Below are 10,000 nucleotides of genomic sequence, written 5' to 3'. Positions count from 1 at the left end.
CTTCATATATCTCTTAATTGGGATTTATCATGAATTATCATGATGAAAGGATAATTTTATATCACTGATTTAGAGATGGTAAGTTATGGCCATGGGGGCGGGTCTAGGGTGAGATCGGTATGATCCGGACCTGTTCTGTGGATTCTGACTTGACCATTCTCTTAGTTGTGAATTATCATGATTTATCATGGTGTTTGCATAATTTTTAGAGACCTATCCGAGTGGGTCAAGGTTTGGGACAGAAACTAGTTCTAAGGGACTTAACCATGCATTGCTAGACTTGTTGCTAGGATATCGGTTTGATTGTGTATTTGATGTACTTTATATGATTGCAGGATCTGGTCAGGATCGGGAAAGCCAAGGAGCTGTGAAGACTCAAGCCAGGATGGATGTGTGATGTGGTGTTTAGATAGTATTGAACTTATGATAGCCTATTGTGCAAACTGATTGATATTACTACATTGTATGGATCACATGGTTTATATTAATTAAAATGAATGTTTATCTTAGCTTCCGCATTGCTTATGAGTTGAATATGAACCTCAGATCACTTGAAAATGACTTAGAAAACATTGGGACATTAAAACCGGCCAATTGCACTTAGATGATTAGGTTAAGGCCGCGGATCAGTTGGGTCTTAGGATCCAGGTTCGGGTCTTACAAGTTGGTATCAGAGCATGCTTGATTCTAGGACTTGGGGGTTATGGTTTGATCATCACACATCCGGCTGGAGTCTCACAGTATAGGGCTTGATTTATTTTTCTTAAGGAACTGGTTGATAGATCATTGGTTAAGAGTTACTAACGTTGATCTTGTGTGTTGTTTTGATGCTCCTAAGGGTGGTAAGAGTCGGAGCAAGTCCAAGAGGACTAAGGATGGAGCTGGAGCATCTGGCCAAGGTGGCGCGGATGGAGCCAATCCAAGTGTGGTGCTGCCTAACCCAAGCATTGGTGTGGACAGTACAACTGGATTGCCTTTGGCTCGGATCATTCCGACTGAGGTTCATGGAGGTCTAGTGGAACAGCAGCAAAAGGCGGCTGAAGAGACTAGGCAGCAGCTGGAGCAAGCTGAACTAGCTAGACAGCTGCAAGAGCAAGCTGAGGAAGCTGCAAGGCAGCTACAAGATGACATGGAGGCTGAGGGAGAGTCCTCACATGCTGGTGATCAGGGCGGCCGAGGCATTGGTGCAGCCAATGGTGGAGCTAACCAAGGAAACCAGCTGGTGGAACCTACCATGAAAGAGGTGCTTGATGCAATCAGGCTCATGGGTAGTCAGATGCTGGCTATGACCCAAGTAATCACTCCATTGGTGAATTCATCCGTGGGGCAAGCTCCACAAGTTCAGGTGGTGGTACCAGGAGCTGCTGGACAAGTTGCACCAGTTGATGAGGTGATTGAACTTGATCCGCCAGCTAGAAGATCTGGTAAGGTGGATTACCTGAAGGTGCTAGAGCACATATCTCGCCTAGGACAAAGCATTTTGCTGGAAGTGCTGACCCTATGGAGGCGGATGAATGGAGGGACAGGCTGGCCCGGAACTTCAAGTCTACAAGGTGCCCTGAGGAGTACCAGAGAGACATAGCAGTGCACTTCCTGAGGGAGATGCACAAACTGGTGGCTGTCTGTGGACAAGCGCACCAATGGTTCTATTGAGAAGTTCTCTGACTTTGAGGTTGAGTTCAACCACAAGTATTTCCCAGCTGAAGCATGGGATCGTTTGGAGGCCAAGTTCTTGGATTGACCCAAGGGCGTAGGTCAGTCAGGGAGTATGAAGAGGAGTTCAACCGGCTCAGGAAGTATGTGGGTAAGGAGTTGGAGGATGAGAAAGTTCAGGTCCGCAGGTTCATAAGAGGCCTTAGGGTCGAGCTCCGGACCTACTGCTCAGTCCGTACCTTCCGTACTGTCTCTGAGTTGGTGGAGGCGTATGGCAATGCTGGAGACTAACCTTGCTGAAGAGGCCAGACTCAAGAGTAGGAGTCAGGCAAGTGGTACTGGTCATGCTGGTGACCGGAGAGGAAGAGAGATTCAAAGTGATGAGGGTAAGACCTCAAGTGGAAGGCCGGAGTGCCAAAAGTGTGGAAGGCGCCATGGTGGTGAGTGCTGGAGAGCTATGGGAGCTTGCACAAGGTGTGGCAAGATGGACCACTCAGTCCGGGACTGTCCTGGACCAGATCAGAGTCGTGGTCAGCGGCTGTGGTGACTCTAGGACTTGTTTCCAGTGTGGGAAGGCCGGACACTTCCGAAAGGACTGTCCTAAGCTTCAGGCTGGATCAGGCAGGATGAGGTCTGAGGTTAGCAAGCCGGAACCAAGCCGTGGCCAGACTTCTGCACCAAGGGTCTATGAGTTGTCTAAGGACACTGATGAGGCCAAGCCTTTCATGGCGATCACTGGTAATGATCTGATCTTATTCTTTTTAATTTTTTAGAAATGCATGGTATGGAACCTAGAATGGATTAGATGCTTAGATTGGGTTTCCTGTAGGGACCCTAAGTATTGGTGTGTTGTGAAACACATGTACTTTTCGACACTGGAGCTACACATAGTTTTGTGAGTCCATGTTTGGTCGGAAAGGGTTTGTTCCAGATTGGGACAGGGGATGATCCTGGCCTAGTGAGTGCGGCTGGAGGCCAATTGATGCCCTCATTAGGACGAGTGAAGGATATCCCAGTGGTGATCCAGGACAGGGTAATGCCTGTGGATCTTGTTGTGGTCCAACTCAAGAATCATGAGGTGATCTTGGGTATGGACTGGCTTGGAAAAGAATCGGGCCACCTTAGACTGTCACCGGGGAAGGGTGCTGTTTGAGAGTGGGTGTGGACCCCCGATCAGGTTCCAAGGTATTCGTCCAACCTCTGGATGCTTAGTTGGTATCAGCAGTCCAAGCGGAAAGGATGCTTGAGCGGGGTTGTGAGGCTTATATTGCCACAATCACCACTAAGGAGGTTGTTGGGGTGGTAACCCGGACGGGATTCCGCTGGTCAGTGAGTTGAGGATGTGTTTAGGTCTCCACAGGGCATTCCCCCTGATAGGTCAGACCCATTCATAATAGAACTGGAACCAGGGACGGCCCAATGTCAAAAAGTCCCTACCGCATGGCTCCTGCTGAGATGGCCGAGCTAAGAAACAACTAGAGGAGTTGTTGGATAAGGGTTTCATACGCCCTAGTGTGTCGCCTTGGGGAGCACCAGTCCCTTTGTGAAGAAGAAGGATGGTAGCTTTAGGCTGTGTATTGACTATCGAGGGCTGAATAGGGTTACTATCAAGAATAAGTACCCATTGCCTCGGATAGATGAGCTGTTGGATCAGCTTAAGGGAGCAAGTGGTTCTCAAGATTGACTTGGCTTTCAGGGTATCATCAGATCCCAATTGAACCAAGTGATATAAAAAGGACTGCATTCAGGAACCAGGTATGGCCACTATGAGTTTGTGGTTATGCCATTTGGTCTGACCAATGCACCAGCAGCATTCATGAAGATGATGAATGGTACCTTCCGAGACTTCTTGGATGAATTTGTAATCATCTTCATAGATGACATACTTGTATACTCCAAGAGCAAGGAGGATCATGAGAGGCATCTTCGGGCTGTGCTGGGGAGGTTGAGAGAGCAGCAGCTCTTTGCTAAGTTAAGCAAGTGTAGCTTCTGGCAGAAGAGCATTGGCTTCCTTGGACACATTGTGTCAAGTGAAGGTGTGTCTGTTGATCCAGAGAAGGTAGTGGCCATAAAGGCATGGCCTCAGCCTAAGAATGCCACAGAAGTCAGAAGCTTCTTAGGGCTGGCCGGCTACTACAGGAAGTTTGTGAAGGGCTTTGCTAGCTTGGCACAGCCTATGACTCAGTTGACAGGAAAGGATGTTAAGTTTGTATGGTCTGAGGAGTGTGAGAGAAGCTTCTCTGCGCTTAAGGACATGCTTACTAGTGCACCAGTCCTTGTCCTGCCTGAGGAGGACCAACCATATGTGGTGTACACAGACGCCTCCATTACTGGATTAGGATGTGTACTGACCCAACATGGGAAGGTCATTGCATACGCCTCAAGGCAATTGAGGAAGCATGAGGGTAATTACCCCACACATGACCTAGAGATGGCAGCTGTGGTGTTTGCCCTGAAGATTTGGAGATCATATCTTTATGGTGCCAAGGTTCAGATACTTACAGACCATAAGAGTCTGAAGTATATCTTTCACTCAGCCTGAGTTGAACTTAAGGCAAAGGAGGTGGATGGAGTTTGTGGCAGATTATGATCTGGACATAACTTACTATCCAGGGAAGGCCAACTAGTGGCTGATGCTTTGAGCCGAAGAAGGGCTGAGGTCTCAGCTGAAAAGGAGGCTGACATATTGGAAGGGATGGTCCGGTCACTCAACCTTAACACACTGGCCAGTGCTGATGAGCCATTGGGGTTAGAGGCAGTGGATCAGGCCGATCTCCTTACCAGGATTTGTACAGCTCAGAAGGCTGGATGAGAACCTTCAAAAGGTTGCTCTCAATGACAAGACTGAGTACCAAACCACAAGCAATGGTACCATCTTGGTTAATGGAGGATAAGTGTTCCTAACAATAGGGACTCAAGGAAGAGATTATGAGGCAAGCTCATAGATCTAAGTTCTCAGTACATCCTGGACTGAACAAGATGTACAGAGATTTGAAGAGGTATTACCATTGGGTGCGCATGAAGACTGATGTGGCCGAGTGGGTGGCAAAGTGCCCATTTTCAATTGGTCAAGGCGGAGCACCAAGTGCCCAGTGGACTACTCCAAGTTTACCCATTCCGGAATGGAAGTGGGATCACATTACCATGGATTTTGTGACTGGCTTCCCTACGACCAGGAACAAGAAAGATGCTGTTTGGGTGGTGGTCGATAGGCTAACCAAGTCGGCTCACTTCTTGGCAATCAAGAAGGGGGGATGGTGGATGAGATTGTGCAGATTTACATCAATGAAATAGTGAGGTTTCATGGGGTACCTGCAAGCATTGTGTCGGATAGAGATCCGAGGTTCACATCTACTTTTGGCAAGCTTTCCAAAAGGCCTTAGGCACAAGAGTGCACATGAGTACAGCTTATCATCTCAGACTGATGGCCAGTCAGAGAGGACGATTCAGACATTGGAGGGATATGCTAAGGGCTTGTGTTTTGGACTGGGGAGAGACCTGGGAGAAGCACTTGCCTTTGGTAGAGTTTGCTTACAACAATAGCTTCCATACGAGCATTGGTATGTCACCATATGAGGCTTTGTATGGGCGGCCATGCAGGACACCATTATGCTGGACCCAAGTGGGGGAGCGCAGCATGATTGGTCCTGAGATTGTGGAGGAGACCACAGAAAAGATCAAATTTGTCAAAGAAAAGATGAAGGAAGCTCAGGATAGACAGAAGAGCTACGCGGACAAGAGGAGGAAACATCTTGAGTTTGAGGTGGGTGACCTAGTGTATCTCAGATGATTACCTTCAGAGGCAGGACCAGGGTTTCTGGAAGAAGGAAACTGGATCCTAGATACTTGGGTCCATTCAGGATCACGAGAGAGTGGGCGCAGTGGCATACAAGTTGGATTTGCCATCAGCAATGGATGCATACCACAATGTGTTCCATGTGTCCCACTAAGGAAGTGTCTATCCGAGCAGGATGTGGTGTTGCCTGAGATTCCCAAAGATCTTGGTAAGAACCTGACCTTAGAGACAAGGCCGGTTCGAATCATAGATAGAGCAGAGAAGGCAACAAGGAAAAGACAGTACCTATGATCAAGGTAGTGTGGGAGAGTAATGGCAAGGACATTATCACTTGGGAAACTGAGGCAAGGAATGAAGGCTGAGTACCCTGAGTGGTATGATCAGTATGTTGGTGAAGATGCACTTGGTCTGGATTCGAGGACGAATCCCTATCAAGTGGGGGAGACTTGTCATGTCCCCGATCCTAGATAGGATCGGCCGGATGGACCATGGTGCGAGGGATGCACCAAATCAGGTCTAATGACCTAAGGCAAGGCGTATCATGGTCCGGGAAGTGGGTTAAGGGTATCAGGAGGCTGAAACTTAACCAAGGCAAGGAAGGTTCAAGCTTAAGGAAGCTGGACAAGGGTTTAGACAGCTGGCGGAGTGTGAGGCTGTGAGGCTTATATTGCCACAATCACCACTAAGGAGGTTGTTGGGGGTGGTAACCCGGACGGGATTCCGCTGGTCAGTGAGTTTGAGGATGTGTTTAGGTCTCCACAGGGCATTCCCCCTGATAGGTCAGACCCATTCATAATAGAACTGGAACCAGGGACGGCCCCAATGTCAAAAAGTCCCTACCGCATGGCTCCTGCTGAGATGGCCGAGCTAAAGAAACAACTAGAGGAGTTGTTGGATAAGGGTTTCATACGCCCTAGTGTGTCGCCTTGGGGAGCACCAGTCCTCTTTGTGAAGAAGAAGGATGGTAGCTTTAGGCTGTGTATTGACTATCGAGGGCTGAATAGGGTTACTATCAAGAATAAGTACCCATTGCCTCGGATAGATGAGCTGTTGGATCAGCTTAAGGGAGCAAGGTGGTTCTCTAAGATTGACTTGGCTTCAGGGTATCATCAGATCCCAATTGAACCAAGTGATATAAAGAAGACTGCATTCAGGACCAGGTACGGCCACTATGAGTTTGTGGTTATGCCATTTGGTCTGACCAATGCACCAGCAGCATTCATGAAGATGATGAATGGTACCTTCCGAGACTTCTTGGATGAATTTGTAATCATCTTCATAGATGACATACTTGTATATTCCAAGAGCAAGGAGGATCATGAAAGGCATCTTCGGGCTGTGCTGGGGAGGTTGAGAGAGCAGCAGCTCTTTGCTAAGTTAAGCAAGTGTAGCTTCTGGCAGAAGAGCATTGGCTTCCTTGGACACATTGTGTCAAGTGAAGGTGTGTCTGTTGATCCAGAGAAGGTAGTGGCCATAAAGGCATGGCCTCAGCCTAAGAATGCCACAGAAGTCAGAAGCTTCTTAGGGCTGGCCGGCTACTACAGGAAGTTTGTGAAGGGCTTTGCTAGCTTGGCACAGCCTATGACTCAGTTGACAGGAAAGGATGTTAAGTTTGTATGGTCTGAGGAGTGTGAGAGAAGCTTCTCTGCGCTTAAGGACATGCTTACTAGTGCACCAGTCCTTGTCCTGCCTGAGGAGGACCAACCATATGTGGTATACACAGACGCCTCCATTACTGGATTAGGATGTGTACTGACCCAACATGGGAAGGTCATTGCATACGCCTCAAGGCAATTGAGGAAGCATGAGGGTAATTACCCCACACATGACCTAGAGATGGCAGCTGTGGTGTTTGCCCTGAAGATTTGGAGATCATATCTTTATGGTGCCAAGGTTCAGATACTTACAGACCATAAGAGTCTGAAGTATATCTTCACTCAGCCTGAGTTGAACTTAAGGCAAAGGAGGTGGATGGAGTTTGTGGCAGATTATGATCTGGACATAACTTACTATCCAGGGAAGGCCAACTTAGTGGCTGATGCTTTGAGCCGAAGAAGGGCTGAGGTCTCAGCTGAAAAGGAGGCTGACATATTGGAAGGGATGGTCCGGTCACTCAACCTTAACACACTGGCCAGTGCTGATGAGCCATTGGGGTTAGAGGCAGTGGATCAGGCCGATCTCCTTACCAGGATTTGTACAGCTCAGAAGCTGGATGAGAACCTTCAAAAGGTTGCTCTCAATGACAAGACTGAGTACCAAACCACAAGCAATGGTACCATCTTGGTTAATGGGAGGATAAGTGTTCCTAACAATAGGGAACTCAAGGAAGAGATTATGAGGCAAGCTCATAGATCTAAGTTCTCAGTACATCCTGGACTGAACAAGATGTACAGAGATTTGAAGAGGTATTACCACTGGGTGCGCATGAAGACCGATGTGGCCGAGTGGGTGGCAAAGTGCCCCATTTGTCAATTGGTCAAGGCGGAGCACCAAGTGCCCAGTGGACTACTCCAAAGTTTACCCATTCCGGAATGGAAGTGGGATCATATCACCATGGATTTTGTGACTGGGTTCCCTACGACCAGAAACAAGAAGGATGCTGTTTGGGTGGTGGTCGATAGGCTAACCAAGTCGGCTCACTTCTTGGCAATCAAGAAGGGGGATGGTGTGGATGAGATTGTGCAGATTTACATCAATGAAATAGTAAGGTTTCATGGCGTACCTGCAAGCATTGTGTCGGATAGAGATCCGAGATTCACATCTTACTTTTGGCAAGCTTTCCAAAAGGCCTTAGGCACCAGAGTGCACATGAGTACAGCCTACCATCCTCAGACTGATGGCCAGTCAGAGAGGACGATTCAGACATTGGAGGATATGCTAAGGGCTTGTGTTTTGGACTGGGGAGAGACCTGGGAGAAGCACTTGCCTTTGGTAGAGTTTGCTTACAACAATAGCTTCCATACGAGCATTGGTATGTCACCATATGAGGCTTTGTATGGGCGGCCATGCAGGACACCATTATGCTGGACCCAAGTGGGGGAGCGCAGCATGATTGGTCCTGAGATTGTGGAGGAGACCACAGAAAAGATCAAATTTGTCAAAGAAAAGATGAAGGAAGCTCAGGATAGACAGAAGAGCTACGCGGACAAGAGGAGGAAACATCTTGAGTTTGAGGTGGGTGACCTAGTGTACCTCAAGATGATTACCTTCAGAGGCAGGACCAGGGTTTCTGGAAGAAGGAAACTGGATCCTAGATACTTAGGTCCATTCAGGATCACCGAGAGAGTGGGCGCAGTGGCATACAAGTTGGATTTGCCATCAGCAATGGATGCATACCACAATGTGTTCCATGTGTCCCAACTAAGGAAGTGTCTATCCGAGCAGGATGTGGTGTTGCCTGAGATTCCCAAAGATCTTGGTAAGAACTTAACCTTAGAGACAAGGCCGGTTCGAATCATAGATAGGGCAGAGAAGGCAACAAGGAAAAAGACAGTACCTATGATCAAGGTAGTGTGGGAGAGTAATGGCAAGGACATCATCACTTGGGAAACTGAAGCAAGGATGAAGGCTGAGTACCCTGAGTGGTATGATCAGTATGTTGGTGAAGATGCACTTGGTCTGGATTCGAGGACGAATCCCTATCAAGTGGGGGAGACTTGTCATGTCCCCGATCCTAGATAGGATCGGCCGGATGGACCATGGTGCAAGGAGATGCACCAAATCAGGTCAAACGACCTATGGCAAAGTGTATCATGGTCCGGGGGAGTTGGTTAAGGGTATCAGAGGCTGAGACTTAACCAAGGCAAGGAAGGTTCAAGCTTATGGAAGCTGGACAAGGGTTTAGACAGCTGGCCGGAGTGTGAAACAAGCTCGGGCAGCTAAGAAGAAGTGTGAGGGAGCTCACAGTAGCTCACAAGAGTTCTGGTCAGCTCCAGTAGCTGGAGTGCTAGCTCACTCAGCTGGTGACAGTAGTGGTCAGCTCATCTCAGCTTGGAGGAGTGTTAGGAGTTGAGATGGTGTGACCGGACCATGAGCGGTTATGGTCCGGTGGGATGTGGTGCGGTCCGGATGGGACCAGGGGTGTTTGGTGGTGCAGCCAGGCACTTGGCAATGTGCCAGAGGGTGAAGATCGATGCATGGGAGCAGTTGAGAGGCAGTTGAGGGGCGGTTGGGCCGAAGGGATGCGGTGATTCCCACATGTGCCCATTCGGCCATTCACTCGCGCCCATTCGCCCAAAAACAGTTACCCACGCCTTTGTCTATAAATATAGACCTTGGGCATCGATATTCATCATCAGACAAAGTGGGGAAACTCTGCCAAAATTGCCAGAGAATCCAAGAGAGAAAGAGACCGGCGGTTTTACTTGTTGGCCGTGTGAGAGTGGTGGTGAATTGTTCTTGACCGGCGACCAAGGAAGAGTTGTGGGAAGGAACCGTGTGAAGATGGATACAAGAGGAACCGAGAAGGCTAGTGGGAAGGATCAGAACCCATCATCGGCCACTCCTAAGGTTAGTGATGCTAACCATTTACCATCGCCATGATCCATGGGT

This window comes from Raphanus sativus, unplaced genomic scaffold (genome assembly GCF_000801105.2).
Source record: "Raphanus sativus cultivar WK10039 unplaced genomic scaffold, ASM80110v3 Scaffold0553, whole genome shotgun sequence".
NCBI lineage: Eukaryota > Viridiplantae > Streptophyta > Magnoliopsida > Brassicales > Brassicaceae > Raphanus > Raphanus sativus.
Note: the sequence above shows the minus strand (reverse complement) of the source record.